General features: G+C 35.8%; 1 long non-coding RNA gene across 1 annotated transcript; it reads left to right on the forward strand.

Annotated features, from left to right (window-relative positions):
• The first annotated feature begins 1973 nt into the window (after nucleotides 1–1973).
• LOC141555664 (uncharacterized) lies at nucleotides 1974–18771 on the forward strand. The gene is made up of 4 exons (XR_012486291.1): nucleotides 1974–2049; nucleotides 5565–5626; nucleotides 9220–9323; nucleotides 18281–18771. It is a non-coding gene; the product is annotated as an uncharacterized LOC141555664 (long non-coding RNA).
• The last annotated feature ends 1172 nt before the right edge of the window (nucleotides 18772–19943 follow it).

Below are 19943 nucleotides of genomic sequence, written 5' to 3' on the forward strand. Positions count from 1 at the left end.
CATTCTGTAGTTGAGGAAAATGTCTGATACAGGTTTGAACTCTGATCTTATCTACTATATCACTGAGCTGCCTAATTATGCATTTCATCATTTACCTAGCTGTCTAATCCCTTCCATGTCATGACATCTGACAAAAGATCAGTTCTTTGTTAGTGACTGTCCTTCTAAACTGGCTAGACAGTCCATGACTCTTCCTCTTCTCAAAGTACAAGCTTCTCAGCAATGAGTCACACACATGGACATCTTCATCAAAGTCTCCATATGGTCACTGGGTAACAGGAATGGCAAGTTGGAACTTGTTCTATGGAATGTCGCTCACAGGACAATTCAACTTCACTGCATGAATAAATTATAAAACTCATGCAGAATAAATGTAAAATAACAAGTGGAGGGCTTATGAAATGCTTTATGTAGGAAGGGATTCTTGGGCCAATCTTTGGAGTTTGCTAAGGATTCTGGGGCAGAGGTGAGCAAGTAGTGCTTTCCACACAAGAGATTGGATAACCTGTTCAAAAACACCGAGGTAGCAGATTGTCATTTATGGAAAATGTTTGGATAGAAGGTAGAGTTTGTGAAAAATATCTTGTTTTTGTTTTTGAGCTAGATCTGTGATTTCAGCAGTATAGAGAACTTTCAGTGAAGAAACTTCCTTTACCAATGTAATTTGGACAGGTTGGCTGATGCCAGATTTTGAAGAGTTTTAAGAGATATATATATAGAGGCATTCATATCTTAAGGCAATAGGAGCCACTACACTTTTGAACAGGTGAGGGACTTGGTCATATTTGTGCTTTCAGAAGATTAACCTGGCACTGTGTGGAGGATGGGTTGGAGAGGAGATTAATTAAGAGGATATTGCAGTAATCCCTATGTGAGAGATGGTTGCCATATGAATAAATAATGAAGAAGGGGGTGGATGGAGAAGATAGTATAGAGATGGAATTCCCTGAACTTGGCAGTTGAGGGATATGGGTTGAGGGGATGTGAAGAATTGAGGATGATTCCAAGAATACAAAAGAGCATTGCTAGAAAGAGTGTGATGTACTTCACAGAAATAGGGAAGTGAGGGAAAAGGGTGGATTTAGGGAAAAAGAAAATGACTTCTATTTGAAATCTAGGATTTTTTAGCTTCGAATATGAATGTCTTGTTGGGAATTGAGCATTAGATTTTTAGATATTAAAAATAGGAACATCTTTTTATTTATTTTTAAATAATATTTTTATTGATATATTTTATTTTAATACAATCCCCATTTCTCCTTGAGCCCTCCCCATCCTACTCCAAAGAGCCCAGAACATTTTTCAGAGATTATTATGGGTAAGATAACCATCTTATTTTAAAGAGTCTCTTGGGTCCCAAGGGAGAATGGAATTTTTCAAGGTGTCATAATTGGTTAAAGACCTGAGAAGAGAACCCAAGTGTCTAATAGTCATCTTATAACTCATTTTTAGCTTGTCAGCTTTTGATATGATTTAGAATAATAGAATCTCAGAACTAGAAATGTTTTGGGAATTTAACCCCTTCATTTTATAGATGAGTAAGAGTCAGTGTAAAGAGAGCAGTGAGAGACTTCTCCAAGCTCACACTAACCAGTCCGGCTCATTTCCTTTGAGTCATTTGATTGCTTGATATTTTTAGGCTTGCCTTCTTTTATAGACTACAGATATCTTTCAGTTGCCTATAGGAGATAATGAAAATACCTAATTACCCTGATCAGTCAGTCATTCAACAAACATTTAAGTGCTGACTGTGTCAGGGACTATGAAAAATATTGGGAAGAGAAAGATAAGATGAAATAATCCCTGTTCTCAATTCTAATGGGTGAGGTTTTATATATACACATACACATACCATCCCTTTCTTTGACAGACTATAGATATTGTAGTTTTAAGAACTTAGATAGAATGTTGAGAAAAGACAGTGTTGACAGTTGGAAGTGACAGCTAAGAAGGGGCTTAAATGAGCTCTCCCTATGGACTGAGAAGCCTTGTGTTTTACCTGTGGTCCATATGGATCTGTGGAGAATCTGTGGAGAAGCCAGGATGAAGGTGAGGAGAAATATCTTCCTATTGTGACTATTTGGCTGTTGTATAATGAAGTGATTCATGTTACAGAGTTCATGAGGAGCTAGAGGGAAGTGAGAACTGGAGTCTGACTTCACTAGCTGTGTGACCCTGGGCAAGTCACTTACCCCTCCCCGTTTGCCTCAGTTTCTTCATCTGTAAAATAATCTGGAGAAGGAAATGGCAAACCACCTTTGCCCTTTGTACCTTTGCCCAGAAAACACAAGAGGAGTCACAAAAAGTTGAACATGATTGAAATGATTGTACATCAAAAATGGTACAGTATATTTTGGAAACACTTTTTCCTCTATTCATTGAAGAAGGAACAAAGAGAAAAGGACTAATTCTGAAGAGAAATTTGAAATTGTTTTAAGGTTTTTTATCTAGAATGAGTTAAATGATTTAAGACAGAGTTTCTTGACAAGTAAAAAGTTGTAAACTATTGTTATATGAAGGATTTGAGATGACATGGCCTATGACATTGGTCATAGCAAAGTATTGTAAAGTTACAAATATGTATTTTTGTCAGTTTTAAAAATTACATATATTCACAGTAATTATTAATATTTATTTTAACATCAATAAATCAGAATAATTACTTCTGGAAAAGAATGTTTCTCTAGTTTATTTGAATAATTAATATTCATTGCATTAATGTAGAGCTTTGAGCTAATTAAATTAATCAGAAGGCATCATAAATGTATCAATGATAAATAAATCATTTAACATATACCTAGACTTCCATAGAAATGGCAAGGAGTGACCTACAAGTGAATATGGTCAGATACCATACCTTACAACCTATTACACGTATAATTTATATGTAATGAATGTAAAATGAATTTAAAAGGTAATTTTGGGAAGTATCAAGAAAGTCTTCCTGAAGAAGGTTGTACTTAAGCTGAATCTTGAAGGAAACCAGAGATTCCAAGAGATAAAGGTGAAAAGGAAGTGTATTCCAGATACGGGAAACAGCTGAAGATAATAAAGCATGAAAAAAAGAATAAATAGGTAAATATAAGCATGATTCTGGTACAAAGTTCAGGGGAAGGAAGAATGTATAAGAATTGGGAGGCAAGAAAGATCAAGGCTATGAGAGCTTTAAATGCCAAATAGCAGTATTTATAGTTGATGCTAAAGAATAAGGATCTACTGGAATTTGATGATCAGTGGGCAATATAAAAATTGTGATGTAATAAATTAATTAAATTTGGAGATTATTTGATCTACTTTTAATTTAACTCAGTTGGAAATAGCTGTGGCTATTACATGTGGTTAGAAATGACTTTAGGCCGCTTAAAGTATCCATTCTTTTCTCTTGGACATTGTATTGTAGAAGTCAGGACCCCTTCCCCACTATAGAAGCCACAAAGAAATGAGAATTTGGCCCAAACCCTCAAGCTGACTTAGGAGAGTGGATAATGTATGTTAAAGAAGGAAATAAGAAAAGGTCTTATTCTATCATAACTTATCTCTTGAAAGTGTGTTAATTACTATTTTTGTCAATTATTAAACAAATGATCATTCTTCCAAACTGATCTATTCAGTATAACTTGAAAACATCCTCTACTTTCATCTTTGGCAATGTAGTATAACAGAAAGAACTCTAGACTAGGGGTCTTAAGACCTGGATTTGAGTCTTTGCTTCAATGCTTTAGTAACATTGTGATCTTGGACAATCAGTGAATTTCTATTCACTCTATCACCTGTCGCACAAATTTGTGATATATAGTGTGGCAGTGGAAAGAATGTTAGATTAAGATTCATAAGATCTGGGTTAAAATTAAAATCTCTGTTTTGATATTATTAACTGTGAAATGAAGAATTTTGACTTGATGGCCCTTGAAGTCCTTTCAAACTCCAAATTGTTGATACTCTTAAATGCAATATTTCCTTCAATGTACTTCTTTTTATGATAGTTATTCTTGTACTTGTTTTATCCTCTCTATTTTGTATGATCTTACTAAGGAAAGTACCTAAGCACCCCAGAATTCCAGATTTTAAGGCATTCATGCCCAAGGAGCAAGGAGTAGTCATCTTTAACAGTGATCTTTGGGGCCCCAGCCTAGTAAACTGAAACAAGGACTCAATTCTGCCTTTGGATGTGAATTTGGTTAGGATCTATCTTATGCAGAACTAAATTGACCCTACTTTTTTTCCAGATACTAAAGTGATTTCTACTATGTTATAGGGTATTTTGTATCCCTTTCACCCTCTATTTCAGGACCATGTACATAATATATGTTCAAAAGTCATTTGTTGGAAGAATTGACAATAATTGAAAATAAAATTGTTTTAGATTTATATATTATTCTTTGCCGGCTATATATAATAGAATCTGTTTCATCTTTGTCTTTTGGACAATCTAAGTATTTGACAAGCTGTCTCAATAGTCTTATAGACAAAATGGAAAAATATGGCAGAGTGGAAATTATAATTATATAGACTTGAAAAATGATAAAATACTTTACTCAGAGACTTGCTAATGGTTTAATATCTTCCTAGCTGGTGATCTCTTAATAGAGCAGGACTATGCTGTTTAACATTTTAAATCAATAATTTAAATGAATATACTGTTGACATGCTTATTGGATTTTGAGATAATTCAAAACTGGGAAAGATAGATAATCTATTGGGTAATAAAGTACCCAAAAGATCTCCACAGACTGGAATGGTGAGCAGTCTGAAATGAGATGACATTTAATTGAGCTAAAAATAAGGTTCTGCCCTGTATTTAAAAAAAAGCACAAAAAACCTCACAAATGTAGAATGGCAAAGAAATGATAGATAACAGTTTTTGTACAAATGCCCCGGGAGTTTTTGTAGCCTTCAAGATTAATATAATTCGTTAATATAACATGGAATTCTCTAAAGCAAATGTTATACTGAGATATCCTTCTTCTCTTGAAGTATGATATACACAACAAAGTGAGTTCTGCTATATTGCACTCATCAGACTATTTGAAATGCTGGCACAGTTTTGGACACTACAATTTATGAAATGCATAGACAAGCTGGAAATAATAATAAGAAATAATAAATAAGAAAAGGCTAACTAGAATAGTGAAGGGACTGGAGAATGGGCCATATGGGAATTAATTGGAGGAGATGGTACTGCTAGGAGAAGAGAAGATTTTTAAGGGGACCTCATTAATTGTCTTTAAATATTTAAAGGGTAGAAGAAAGACTGAATTTGTTTTGCTAGTCACCAGAGAGCAGACTTAGAAGCAATGGCTGGGAGATGGACAATTTTTCTACTTGTTTTGTTTTCAACATTTATTTCATTAATATTTTCCATTTACATGTAAATTTTTAAAAATCATTTAATATTTTTTAAGATCCAAATTCTCCTCCTATCTTTAGTCTTGTCTTCAGAAGGCAAGCAATTTGATATCAGTTGTACATATAAAACATATTTTTATATTAGAAGCCATATTACAAAAGAAAATTTAAAAAAACAATAAAAGTAAAACAAAGGTATGTTTCAATCTGCATTCAAGGATTATTCTCTCTGTGGAGGAACATTTGGAATTGTCTTGGATCATTGTATTTCTAAGAATAGGTAAGTTATTTACAATTGATCATTGTACAATATTGCTGTTACTGTGTACAATGTTCTCCTAGTTATTCTTACTTCATTTTGCAGCAATATATATAAAATCTCCCAGGTTTTTCTGAAATCATGCTGTTCTTTATTTTTTTTAGTGTAATAGTATTCTATCACAATTACTTATCACAACTTGTTGAGCCATTTCCCCATTGCTGACAGGACATCTCTTTGACTCCTAGTTCTTTGCTGCCACAAAAAGAGCTGTTATAAATATTTTTGTACATATAGGTCCTTTTAACTTTTGTTTGATCTCATTGAGATACAGTCCTGGTAGTGATACTGCTAAATCAAAGGATATGCACAATTTTATAGCCCTTTGGGCATAGTTCCACATTGTTTTCCAGAATGACTGGAATACTTCAACTCTATCAACAATGTATTAATCCCAGTTTTTCCCACATCTTTTCTAGAATTTGTCATTTTTCTTTTCTGTCATATTAATTAATCTGATAGATGTCAAGTGGTACTTCAGTGTTGTTTTAATTTGCATTTCTCTAATCCATATGTATTTTTATGTGATAGAGCATTTTTATATGATTATAGATAACCTTAATATCCTCTCTGTCTATTCATATCCTTTGACCATTTATCAATTGGGGAATGGCTCTTATTTATATAATTTTGACAAAATTCTATATATATTTGAGAAATGAGGCCTTTGTCAGAGAAACTTGCTATAAAAACTTTTTTTTTTTTTTTTTTTTTTACCACTTTCCTTTTTTCTTCTTCTAATCTTGGTTACACAAGTTTTAGTTGTGCAAAATCTTTTTAATTTCATGTAATTTAGAATTATTTTACTTTTTGTAATCCTTTCTATCTCTGTTCATTAATTTTTTTATTTTTCCACAAATGTGACACATACATTTTTCCATTCTCCCCAAACTTATTTATATAAACCTTTATGTCCAAGTCTTTTATCCATTTTTACCATTTGAAATGTAAGTCTAAATCTAATTTTTGCCAAACTGCTCTCCAGTTTTCCTAGCAATTTTTATCAAATATTGAGTTCTTATTTAAAATCTTAAATCTTTGGATTACTATGGAAATTTACTACTATTGGGTACACAATCTATTTTACTGACTTATCACTCTATTTTTAAGCCAGTACCAGATTATTTTGGTGATTACTGCATTGTAATATAGTTTGAAATCTAAAACTGCTAAGTCGCCTTTTTAAAGATTTTTTTCCTCCATTGATTTGATATTTTTTTACATTTTGTCCTTCAAAATGAATTTTGTTATTATTTTTCCTAGCTCTATAAGATAATTCTTTGGTAGTTTAAGTGATGTGGCAATATACACACGTACAAATACATACATACCTATACATATATACACACATATATTTATGCATATATGTAGAATGCATATTTTATATATTTATGTATTTTCCAATTTAGATTCAGTTTTCAAGTTTTGCCCACCATTTCTCCCTTCAGTATAAGAGTTCTTCTTTGCAAGATGTTTATGTGAAATGATCTTCCCTCTTCTACCTCTCTCTTCCCCATTTCCCCAGGGCATTTCTCTTAATATTTTATCCATTTTTTTATATCATTCTGACATAATTAGTTCACTTCTACACCTTCTTTTTATGTAGAATCTAACTGCCCTAATAATAATAAAATTCTTAGAAAATGCATGTATCATCTTCCCATGTAGAAAGGTAAATAGTTTAACCTTATTGAGTCTCTTTAAGTTTTCTTTTTCATGTTTACCTTTATATGTTTCTCTTGACACTTGCATTTGAAAATGAAATTTTCTTTTCATCTCTGAAAAGGAATTCTCTAGGAATTCTTGAAATTTCTTTGTTTCATTTAATATGCATTTTCCCCCCTGAAGCATTATATTCAATTTTACTGGGTAGGTTATTCTTGGTTGTAATCCCAGATCTTTTGCTTTCTGAAGTATTTTATTCTAAGCTCTCAGCTTCTTTAATTTGATAGTTGCTAAATCTTGTGTGATCCTATGTGTAGCTCCATGGTTAGTTTCTTTTTGAGTGTTTAAAGTCTTTTCTCTTTGATCTGGGAACTTTAGAATTGGCTATAATATTCCTAGGACTTTTCATTTTAGAATCTTTTTCAGGTAATCAGTATATTCTTTCAGTTTCTATTTTATCCTTTGAATCAAAGATATCAGGGTAATTTTCCTTAATAACTTCCTGAGATATGATGTCTGGCTCTTTCTTTGATCATGGCTTTCAAGTAATCTAATAATTCTTAAATGATTTCTTTTCAGTCTATTTTCCAGGTCAGTTTTTTTTTTTCTTTTCAGTAAGATATTTCACAATTTCTTTCTTTCTTTCTTTTTCCATTCTTCTGACTTTGCTTTATTGTTTCTTGATGTCTCATGGAATCATTAGTTTCTATTTGCCCAATTCTAATTTTTAAGGAATATTTTTCTTCACTGAGCATTTGTATATGTTTTTTTCCATTTGGCTAATTCTGGTTTTTTAGATGTTATTTTCTTCAGTATTTTTGGTGCCTCTTTTACCAAACTCTTAATCATTTTTTCTTAGTTTTCTTCCTTTACTTTCATTTCTTTATTAAGTTTTCCACCTACCATTCTTATTTTATTTTAAAAATAATTTTTAAACTATTCTAGGAATTATTGTGCATGTATCTAATTAATGTTTTTAATTTGAGGCTTTGCTTTTATCTATTTTGATCTCTTTGTCATCTTCTGAGTTTTTGTTTCCCTAACCCATAGCAGCTTTTTTGGTTAGGTTATTTTGTTGTTGCTTGTTCATTTTTCCACCTATTTCTTGATTTGAAATTTCATGTTAATATTGAGTTCTGTTCCCAGTGTTGGGGATTAAAGGGTACTATTTCAAATTTAAGGCTTTCCCCATACTGATATTTTTAGAATCAGTTCTAGGGGTTTGAAAGTTTTTGGTACTTGCAAGGTGGTGTGATCTGAGGTGACTCTTGATTTGCACTTTGGTTCTTACCCAGGAAGAGCTTCTGAGCCAATTCTATTGAACCATTGAACACCAGGTAAGTTTTCTTAAAGGATATTTACTTAAAATATACCAAGAATAAATATATACAAACATTTCCCATATGCCTTGGAGGCATAATCTCCCATATGCTATTCTGGTGTGTAGGGGAAGAGTAAGTTCAATTTAGCTCTTTCTACATAGCATTGTTCCCACTAAGTTCATATCCAAAGATATAGCCTTTATCTCAGCTCACCAAGCTGAAGTTCCAAAATTCACTCTTGAAAGCCTATCTTTGGAACACTGATACTACTTTGGCTGCCAACCCAAAGTCTGGAATGCCAGGATGTGGAGGTACCCTTTCTTATCTTTCAAACTCAAAAGATTATAGGCACCTATCTCAAAGAGCCTCCTCTTCCTTGTGTATTTAGCTTAGAACCAGACCCAGAATGTCCATATCTGCTATAGTCTCTCCAAGACACTTGTATTTCACACTGTAGGGTTTTTCCTGAACACAAGAAGCAGGCTTCCCAGTGTCTCCACATGGGGAAACAAAGGAGAAGTACCTGCTGCCCATTTGCCAGGCTCTTATATGGTTTTCTACTGATAGGTTTTGCTGTTCTCAAGAGGAATCTCAAAGCTCAGCTGAGTGTTCAGGAAGGGAGTGATAAGAGGAAGAAGGGAGATGGAGAAGAGGAAGAGACTTATCAAATAGTATGTTCACCATTCTAAATATCTTAAAAGTGGGACTGCTTTTTTTTTGAAGGCACAATTGGAAAACCCATGGACCAATCTGGAAATACAGAGGCAAAATGGTGCTGGGCTTAAAGTCAGTTTTGCAGTTACTGGGAATGTTTTATCTAACATTTCAAGGTTTCTGATATTTGTTCTCCCTCTTCTTCACCACCTCTGTCTCTCTTCCCCTAAGTATCAGACAATTAACTGTTCTCAGAAACATTCCTTGAGAACCAAATGTTAAATTCTTATCAGTTGTTCAACATTTAATTATGGGATTAAGTTTAATGCATAGTATTGTACTTCAGGATTCATTAAATATATTGCTTTAAAACGATAAAACTGTGATTAACCACTATGTGAGACCAATTTTTTAATCTTAATTAAATGACTGAAAACTGCTTTATGGCATTTCCATGTTTGGTAAACAAGAGCATTTGTGGAAATTAGATAAAATTCAGCTACCTTATTAGGCAATTAATGACTTCACTTTGCATGCTAGAATTGGGGGTCATTTTAGGGATCTGGTATTTTTGTTGGGTCATTGTTTGGTATTTATTGTGTGTCTAAAACCTCCCTAGTTATTGTCTGTACTATGCTTGGTGTGCAAACTCTTTCTACAAGTCATATAGGTCTAAATTTGTTCCTAGTGCCAAAAGCACAAGTTGTAGCTTCCATTCCCAATCTATCCTTAAACCCCTCTCTCTCTCTCTCCTTCCATCCCACTCCATTCCATCCCATCCCAATTTAAGCTCTCATCTCTTTGGGGGGTTGACTAATGGAGTTCAAATTCCACCTTTTCTATGAAAATTTCCCCAGTTGAAGTGATTATTTCCTATGAACTTTCAAAGTGGTATTTTAAAATAAATTTTTATTGATTTTTTTTGTGTTTATATCACCTACATTTCTTTTAGTAGTTCTTCTTTTCACTCCTCCCAGATATCCATCTCATATAACAAAGTATTTTTTTAAAGAAAAAGAAGAAAACGAAAAAAAATCAATTAATTAATACATTAAAAAATTCTGAAAATAGATGCTATATTCCACACCTGTGGACCTCCCACTTCTGCAAAGGAATGAGAAGGTCTCTCTTTTCATATGTCCTCTGTGGGGCTATGTTTATTCTCTTAGTTGTTTTGTAATTTTTATTCTTCCCACTTACATTGTTGTAGTCATGTGCTTTATTTTCTTGACTCTGCTTACTCCATTCTGCATTATCATGTTTTTCTATGCTTCTCTGTGTTAGTCACATTTTTTTTATGTCTTACAGCATAGTAATATTCCATTACATCCATATATTACAATTTGTTTAGCCAATTCCTAATCAATGGGCATTTTTGTTTCTTTTCCTGTCATGCAAAAAAAAAATACTGCTATAAATATTTTATTGGACATGGAAGCTTTCTTATCAGTGATTTCCTTGGGGTTGTATCCATAATAGTGGAATCTCTGGTTCAGAAGGGTATGGACATTTTAGTCACTTAGATTTTTTTTAAAGTCCAAATGGCTTTCCAAAATCATTGTACTGATTCACAGCTCCCCCAACAATGCACCAGTATCCCAATCTTCCCATAATCCCAGCATTTACTACTCTCATTCTTTGTAATCTTTGACATTTGCTAGATTTGAGGCAAGACTTTAGGGTTGTTTTCATTTGCATTTATCTTTCATATAGTTTCCCTTGAGAACTTTTTTTTGTTCATATCCTTTTAGCCACTTATCTTTTGGTGAATAACAGTTTTATATATTATTTATATGTGTGTGTGTGTGTGTGTGTGTGTGTGTGTGAGACAGATGCTAGACCCCTTTCCCAAATTAACTAATCAGAAACATCTTCAGGTACAAAGAGAAAGCATTTATTTAGTCCCTGTGGGGAGAGCCCCAAGCACACCCCAGAGGCATCTCAGCTTCCAACATGTGCTAGACCAGACAGGCTGGAAATAGTAAAGCTGGTCAAACAGCAAAGAACTCAAATCTTTTCATTGAATGGACTAAAAGGAAGTAACCATCACTGACCAATGGTCAAGTCACTTCCTGTTACTTCCTGCAGCTGATCTAGAGTCTGATCTTTAGAGACCTCTAGGCCTAGAGATCATGTGACTTCCTTCAACCTGGGCCCAAGCCCTGATCTTCTGGCTCTGCAGACCTCTGGAAATAGGAATCATGTGACTTAGGCCTAATCTGACCTATTCCATTTCATAGACTGAGAAAACCTCATAAAGTCTCACTTATTCATTATGGATATATGGATATATGGATGTATCCATATGTGTGTGTACATATATATATATATATATATATATATATATATATATATATATATATATATATATATATATGAATAAACAGAACAACATGTGTGTGTAGTGCGGTGAGCTAGGCTATATATGAATAAACAGAACAACATGTGTGTGTAGTGCGGTGAGCTAGGCCCAGAGATGAAAAAGATTTTTGCTATTTTATGGACCTAGGTTTCTACTATCTGGATAAACAAAACCAAATCCAAATATTTCCAATAACTATCCCCCAGGACTATGAAGCAAAGTACATCCTATCCTTTTTAACCTGGAAGGTGCTAAGTAGGCTAAGGGAGAATAAATTCCTTGAGAGCTGGGTTTGTAATTTATTTTCTTCATATCTCTTTTTGTCCTCTCCTTAGATACTTGTTGGATGCTGAATGACTAAGAGATTATTCACTTTAGATTTGACAAGTCTGTGATAGAGTTGTAAAATGTCAGTAAAGTGATTAGAGTCCAATTCAGCCCCACATTTTATGATTTAATAATCCTAAAATGAGCTTGGCCCAAATAGGACGGGCCATTTAATTTCATCAAGTATATAACAAGCACGAAGGTCTTGCTGTTTGGAAGGTTCAGAAAAGTTGTAGTTTGCAGGCTGGCCCATTACTTCTCAGTTCTATTTGTTTTCTGCTGGAGGAAGCTGAGTGCTGCTGGCAACAGAAGAGACTCAGAAAGACCCTTGTCCAAATCTAGCTTCTGACACTTAAGAACTTTGTGATCCTGGGCAAGTCATTTAACCTCAAGATTTTTTCAACTTAGTGGAGTCGTAAGACATTTCACAGATTTGTTGTGAAATTAAGTGAAATATTTGTAAAACACTGAGCATATAGTAGGTGCCTAATAAATGTTCATTCCCTTCTCCTTCCCAACCTCCTACCTCCCCAACTGTCATCAAGTTGACTATATTCACAAAATCCTACCTAGAAATCTGATGTAAACTAACTTACACAAATTGCCTTGCAGAAAAGAAGTGCTGATCCATGTCAATCTTCTCTTCTTCCCTCTGCAGAACTTTTTCTTATTTTTAGGATCCAAATTTTCCACAAATATTAGGGACCACACCAACCATTCCAACCTTTTGATGAGAATTTTGGTGTTTCGATTAATTTTTTTTGCAGCTCAAAGAAATCTTTAATTTGTATTTCTGCCTTCAATTCCAAATGTTCTCTTTCACTCTTTCCCTCCCCAATCCATACCCCTGTCTGCCTAGAGAGGCAAAAATACCAGGACTTAGTATTCTTTCAAACTTGAAGAGCAAATCCTTTTCTGAAGGACCTCAGACAGTGCCATCAGCAATGAAACAAGCCAAACTCCTTCCTTTCTTACTTTAGAGCAGGGGTTCTCAAACTATGGCCAGCGGGCCAGATGCAGTCTGCTGAGGACATTTATGCGGCCCGCTGGCTTATGGCAAATGGGCTGAGGGGTGGAGACAGAGTGTGAGTTTTTGTTTTTATTATAGTCCGTCCCTCCAACAGTCTGAGGGACAGTGAACTGGCCCCCTATTTAAAAAGTTTGAGGACCACTGCTTAGAATATATATGATTCTATATATTCTATAACTGCCTGGGATTTGATTTGAACATTCTGCTCTCAACCTCCACATCCCTAGCACTTTATTCATTGGGATCCCAGTAATTTAGAATTGCCAAAGATTGGGATAGGACTCAAGGAAACATATGAGGGCATAATCTGGAGTGGTTGTTACTTAAGAAGTAACAAAGAAATGATTTGCAAGAACTTTTATAGTAGCTTGTAAACAATGTTCTAATGACACTCATTGAAGCTCTTACTAGATTTTCTAAAACTCTTCTGTCAGTCTGTTCATGGTTGTTTGTCCTTCGTTCTCAAAGAGGACAAAAAGGACATATATTAGAGTTGAATTACAATGTGTTTAACTGTGGCTGAACAGACCAAGATGAGCTTGGAAAGCTGTGCCACAGGTTGGACACAAATAGTCCCTATGAACATTTGGGGTAGCTTCTCTAACTTTATGCATCTCACGTTTCTTCTTATCTAAATGCACTTCTGCTTTGCTCATAGAGCACCTTCCCTGATGAGGGCACACCATGCTGGGCAGTCCTGTACCAGTGTCTCCTATATCATGCAATCAATTGTAAATTTCTTAAGAGAGACCTTGAGAGTGTTCTTAAATCGCTTTTTTGGATCTACTTTGGGAGTGCTCGCTATGCATGAATTCTCCATAAAATAATCTTTTTGGCAAGTTTACATTTGGCATTCAAACAGTGTGGCCAATTGTGCTCTTTGCAGTAGAGTTGGAATGCTTGGCGGTTTAGTTCCAGAAAGGACCTCAGTGTCTGGCATCTTATCCTTCCAGGTGATCTTTAGAAGCTTCCTTAGACAATTCAGATGGAAGTCATTCATTTCCCATTGTGGGGCTGGCATGCCATCCAGGTTTCACAGGAATACAACAATGAGGTCAGCACAACGGCTCTGTTTGGCAGTCCATCTAATATCCCTTCTCTCCCAGAACTTCCTTTGAAACCTCCCAAATACTGAGCTAGCTCTGGCAATACATCTATCAGTCTCAGTATCAATGTGGACTTCCAAGGGAAGTAAATTTATCCGCAGCATTCAAAATTTTTCCATTTGTAGTACCTGACGCTTGCACATATAGATGGTATGATTCTTGCTGATGGAGGACCTGTGTTTTCTTTCTTTTTTAAAAATTTTATTTATTTATAATTTTTTTGACAGTATATATACATGAGTAATTTTTTTTATAATATTATCCCTTCTATTCATTTTTCCAAATTATCCCCTCCCTCCCTCTACTCCCTCCCCTTGATGACAGGAAATCCCATACATTTTATATATGTTACAATATAACCTAGATACAATATATGTGTGTAAATACCATTTTCTTGTTGCACATTAAGTATTAGATTCCCACGGTATAAGTAACCTGGGTAGATAGACAGTAGTGCTAACAATTTACATTCACTTCCCAGTGTTCCTTCTCTGGGTGTAGTTGTTTCTGTCCATCATTGATCAACTGGAAGTGAGTTGGATCTTCTTTATGTTGAAAATATCCACTTCCATCAGAATACATCCTCATACAACATTGAAGTGTACAGCGATCTTCTGGTTCTATTCATTTCACTCAGCATAAGTTGATGTAAGTCTGTCCAAGCCTCTCTGTATTCCTCCTGCTGGTCATTTCTTTCAGAGCAATAATATTCCATAACCTTCATATACCACAATTTACCGAACCATTCTCCAATTGATGGACATCCATTCATCTTCCAGTTTCTAGCCACTACGAAAAGAGCTGCCACAAACATTTTGGCACATACAGGTCCCTTTCCCCTCCTCAGTATTTCTTTGGGATATAAGCCCAATAGCAGCAATGCGGGATCAAAGGGTATGCACAGTTTGATAACTTTTTGGGGCATAGTTCCAGATTGCTCTCCAGAATGGCTGGATTCTTTCATAACTCAACCAACAATGCATCAGTGTCCCAGTTTTCCCACATCCCCTCCAACATTCATCATTATTTGCTCCTGTCATCTTAGCCAATCTGACAGGTGTGTAGTGGTATCTCAGAGTTGTCTTAATTTGCATTTCTCTGATCAGTAGTGATTTGGAACACTCTTTCATATGAGTGGATATAGTTCCAATTTCATCATCTGAGAATTGTCTGTTCATATCCTTTGACCATTTATCAATTGGAGAATGGTTTGATTTCTTATAAATTAGGGTCAGTTCTCTATATATTTTGGAAATGAGACCTTTACCAGAACCTTTAACTTTAAAAATATTTTCCCAATTTGTTACTTCCCTTCTAATCTTGTTTGCATTATGTACAGAAACTTTTTAGTTTGATGTAATCAAAATCTACTATTTTGTGATCAATAATGATCTCTAGTTCTCCTCTGGTCATAAATTCCTTCCTCCTCCACAGGTCTGAGAGGACCTGTGTTTTCTTGGTGTCGGTTATTAGGCCAAAATGAGCACAAGCAGAGAATTGATTGGTGCTTTGTTGCATCTCAGCTTTGGAGGCCGCATTGAGTGCACAGTTATCTGCACCAATCATGCACCAGCACTCCCTCCACTTAGTTTTGGTTTGTGGCTTTTTGAAGTTGAAAAATTTGCCATCAATGCAGTAGCTGACTTTAACTCTATGTTTGTCCTCTTTGAAAGCATTTGACAGCTTGGCTAAAAACACCATGCTAAAAAAAGCACACAACATTGTTTCACTCCATCGGTGACCAGGAAAGCTTGAGAGCATTGTCCATTGTCTAGAACCTGGGCAAACATGTTGTCAGGATATTGACATATACTGATGAACTTCTCTGGACAAATTTTGACATAATTTTCCATAAATTCTCTAGACTGACAGTGTGAAAGGCCTTGGTCAGATCTACAAATATTGTGTACAGAACTCTGTTTTGCTCCTCGCATTTCTCCTAGAGTTCTCAGGCAGTAAACATCATGTCAACTGTTCCTTGACCCCTTCTGAAGATACTCAGGTGGCTCTCAAGTAGATGAATTTTTTCCAGGTATAGGATAACCTATAAAAAAGGACTTTGGCAAGACTCATTGCAGCAATATCTAAGAGAGAGATCTCCTTCCTCTCCTCTCTCTTTCCCACAATTGTCACAGGGCAATCTATTCTCTTTACTTTTATAAAGACAGGCAATGGAGGCATCCGTGAATTCCTGAGGCATAACTTTCTCTTGCCATATAATCTGGAAAATTTCAGCTTTTATATGGGAAATCAGGGACACCCCCCACACACACCTTGTAAATATCAGTGAAATAGAATTAGTACCAGGTGCTTTGCCACATAAAAGTAGCCTAATAGTCTTCAAAACCTTTTCTTCATTTGGAACTTTAGCTAGGGAGTGATTAATTTCAACCTGAGGTAAACAATCAATAGCTTTAGCACTGATTGATGACGTTCCCTTGAGAACACAATGGAAGTACTCAGTCTATTCTCAAAGATAGACTAAATACTTCTGTTGTGTTCTCAATATGACCATATGTGATCATGTAATCAGTGTGGTACAATCATCATGGAATAGTTGAGATGCACCATAGGTCTTTCAGCCATAAATGGCCTTCAGTGCATCATAAAAACTGAATTTCATTTGCCTTCTTACTGAGCCAAGAATCCTGCATCTTTCAAATTTCAATTGTACTTTACTTTTAATGGAATCGAATACTATCTTCTTAGAGATGGATTTAGCTGCTTCTGAATTTCTCCATCATTTTCATCATACCAGTCTTGATGTTTGTGAGTGTTCTGACCCAGATGGGCAAATGTAATACTATACACCAAATGGAAGCTACCACTCCTTTTTGGCTCTGCTGTTGCCAACTGTGTATTGGTTCAATTTACCCCAAATTAGCAACAAGCTGTTCCCTCTCAGAGATATACCCTAATCTCTTGACTTTAATTATTCTAGTAGTCTTCTTGCCTTGGGACCACGGTTGTTGGTGAATGCAAATATTCAGCTTGGATAGGATAAGTCTATAATCAGTCCAGCACTCTGTGCCACACATTATCTTTGTCACTCTCACATCCCATCTTTCTCTTCTTACAATTACATAGTTTGTTAAGTACCAGTGTTTGTTCAGTGGACACCGAAGCTTTGGTACGTTTAGGTAAATGAAAAACAGCGTTAGTGATGAGAGAGTTATGAGATGTCTGTCTTCAATACTAAGTGATGATCACTGCTCTTTCTGTTTCTAATTCCATTCTTCCCAAGTCCTCCTTGCCATGTCTCGTAGTCTGAGCCTACTTTAGCATTAAAGTTACTCAGAATTATAAATTTGTTCTCTTTTGGCACATTGATGATAAGGTCTTCACAAAATTTTTCTTTAATCTCATCAGAGTTTGTCATAGCAGGAGCATAGGAACTGATGATGGTAACCTCGTGTTTTCCTGCAAGTGTCAATCGCATTGTCATGAATCTGAAATTCATTTCATTTTGAAAGGTATATGAGCTTGTTTCCTAGATTAATTTTGATTGCAAAACCTACACCAGCTTCACACTGCTCTTTCACTATGGCCAGTCCAAAAAACTATGTATGCAGCTCCTACTTCAGTAAGCTGGCCTTCATTTGCCAACCTTGTTTCACTCAGACCTGCTATTTGGCTGTGATAACTGTTGAGTTCTCTCACAACTAAGACAAGTTTGTTTCAGGTCTACCGGGTTTTGTGTTGTCTATAAGTGTGTATACATTCCACGGACCAACAGTAAATGGAATCAACTTTGCAGAAGTTTTTAAACATTTTTGGCATTTCAATTGCATGGTATGGTAATCAGGCCAGGGTTGGGTAAGTAGATAATTTTTAGGGCACTTTTTCTAGCCCCTTCCTCACACATCAAGCTGAGCAGTGTGATCATTAAAAGGCTGCTCAGAACCCAAGGGGGCTGCTGAATCCTACTGCTACTTCCAATGAGAAGACTGCCCTATATCCTGGGCTATCTGTATGCTGGGTCATGACTACTGCTTCCAGTGTGTTGACACCTGCTGCTTTCTCACTCCCTTATGCTGCTTTGAAGGTAGAAATGGTAAAATGTTATGGTGATGTCTTTTGATTTGTGCATAAGTTGCATTTAAGTGAGGCAGAATTGCATGAAGTTGTCAGCCTCATTCTCTCTTCTAGAGTCATCACTGTACAGTGAGTGGCAGGACAGAGTCAAGGTGATTGGTGACGACTTGAGATGCAGTGGATGACCTTGGTGACTGTGGTATCTGAAGAAGCTCTAGGCACTCTCCAACACCTGTTTCACTTGCCTTCATGGACGTTGGAACAAATTATTGTCATCCTCCCATTCTATGAGGGGAAGTCTGTATATGCTTGAGGTAGATATCCCTTGATTCACCACACAGTTACCTTCAACCTGGTTTAGCCCAAGGGTGTGGCCACTGTGCAGGCTACAACTTCTTGGAGCTGTAGGTGAAAGGTGGGTCAGGTGGATACTGAAGGTGGAAGGCAGCTCTGAAAAGGGCAGGGCAACCTTCCCCCGGAGAGGTACTAGTCTTCCCTGAACACATCCTATACCTTTAATTTGTTTATATTTTGTTTCAACATGTATTTAAATAATAGAACTGTGTTTCTCTTTTTAAAAAAAATTTACAATTTGGGCTTCTTCCCAATTCATGCATGGTTCTCCATTTTTATTCTGAATCAGTGATATTTTACTACACTTTATATATTTTTTTTCTTGTGCATTGTATTTGTAGGCTCAAAGATCTAGAGTGAAAAGGGACCTCAGTTGCCATCTAGTCCAATCTTCTCACTTTACAGATAAGAAAACTGACCAAGGTCACAAAGACTATAAATGCCAGAACTGGGATTTGGAAATAGTTCTTCTACACCTAAAATCATTTTTCTATCATAAAAACTGCAAAGTAAGGATTCAGATCTTTTGATATAACTGAACTTTGCCTTACTTAAAAAAAAGAAATCATCATGACGAGGGACCCCAAAACTCTGAAAAATCCTTAAAGGAGAAAACCTCCTTGGATCCTGCCTCAGGGGGGACTCCACTCCAAGCACAAACAGTTTCATATTTGTTATCTGGCTCACTCCTGAAACTCATTGAATTCAATTCAAATTCTAACCCTGGCTGAAATCCAGCCCAGAGCCAACCTGGACTCCACTTACAAGCCCCCTTCAGCTTGTAGCCAAATCCCCCTATTACAAAAGAGCCAAGCTGGAGTCCTCTCTTTGCAGAGGTCCCAAACATGGCAGCCTTACGTCTGCCATGACAAAGGATTTCTGCACACTGGAACTCTGGTTCCGATGCCTTTTAATTCTACCTTCAACTTTACTAACTAGACTTTACTTCCAAACCCCAAAATAAACCTCTTTTATCAATCTAGGGTTTTGGATCTGTAAATTCCTTTACAAGGGACTCTTGTACCGCTACTAGACCTCATTTAACTTTGTATCCTTGTGCCAAATCCAAAGGGGTTGCAGGGGAGCTCTATTTGATTCCCTGTGCCCTGAACCTGCCACTAGACCTCAATCAAACCTAATTTCATTTAGGTACCCCAATTCTAAACCTTATCAATCACATGACCTAAAACATAGAAGGAAAGTTTTCCCTGGGAAGACATTCATTTGATCTGTCACCCATTACATAGTGGAGAAGTTATAAAAGAGAAAGGACTAGAATTTGACTAGTCCTTAGGGAAAAAATATACCCTTAATTACAATCCAGAGGACACCAAGGGAAACAGTAGAAGAAAAGAAAGATGGTTCCATTTGTACCTGATGGGTTTTTTTTAATCTGTTTCCAAATATTTTAATTATTGAATGT

Source organism: Sminthopsis crassicaudata, chromosome 2 (genome assembly GCF_048593235.1).
Source record: "Sminthopsis crassicaudata isolate SCR6 chromosome 2, ASM4859323v1, whole genome shotgun sequence".
NCBI lineage: Eukaryota > Metazoa > Chordata > Mammalia > Dasyuromorphia > Dasyuridae > Sminthopsis > Sminthopsis crassicaudata.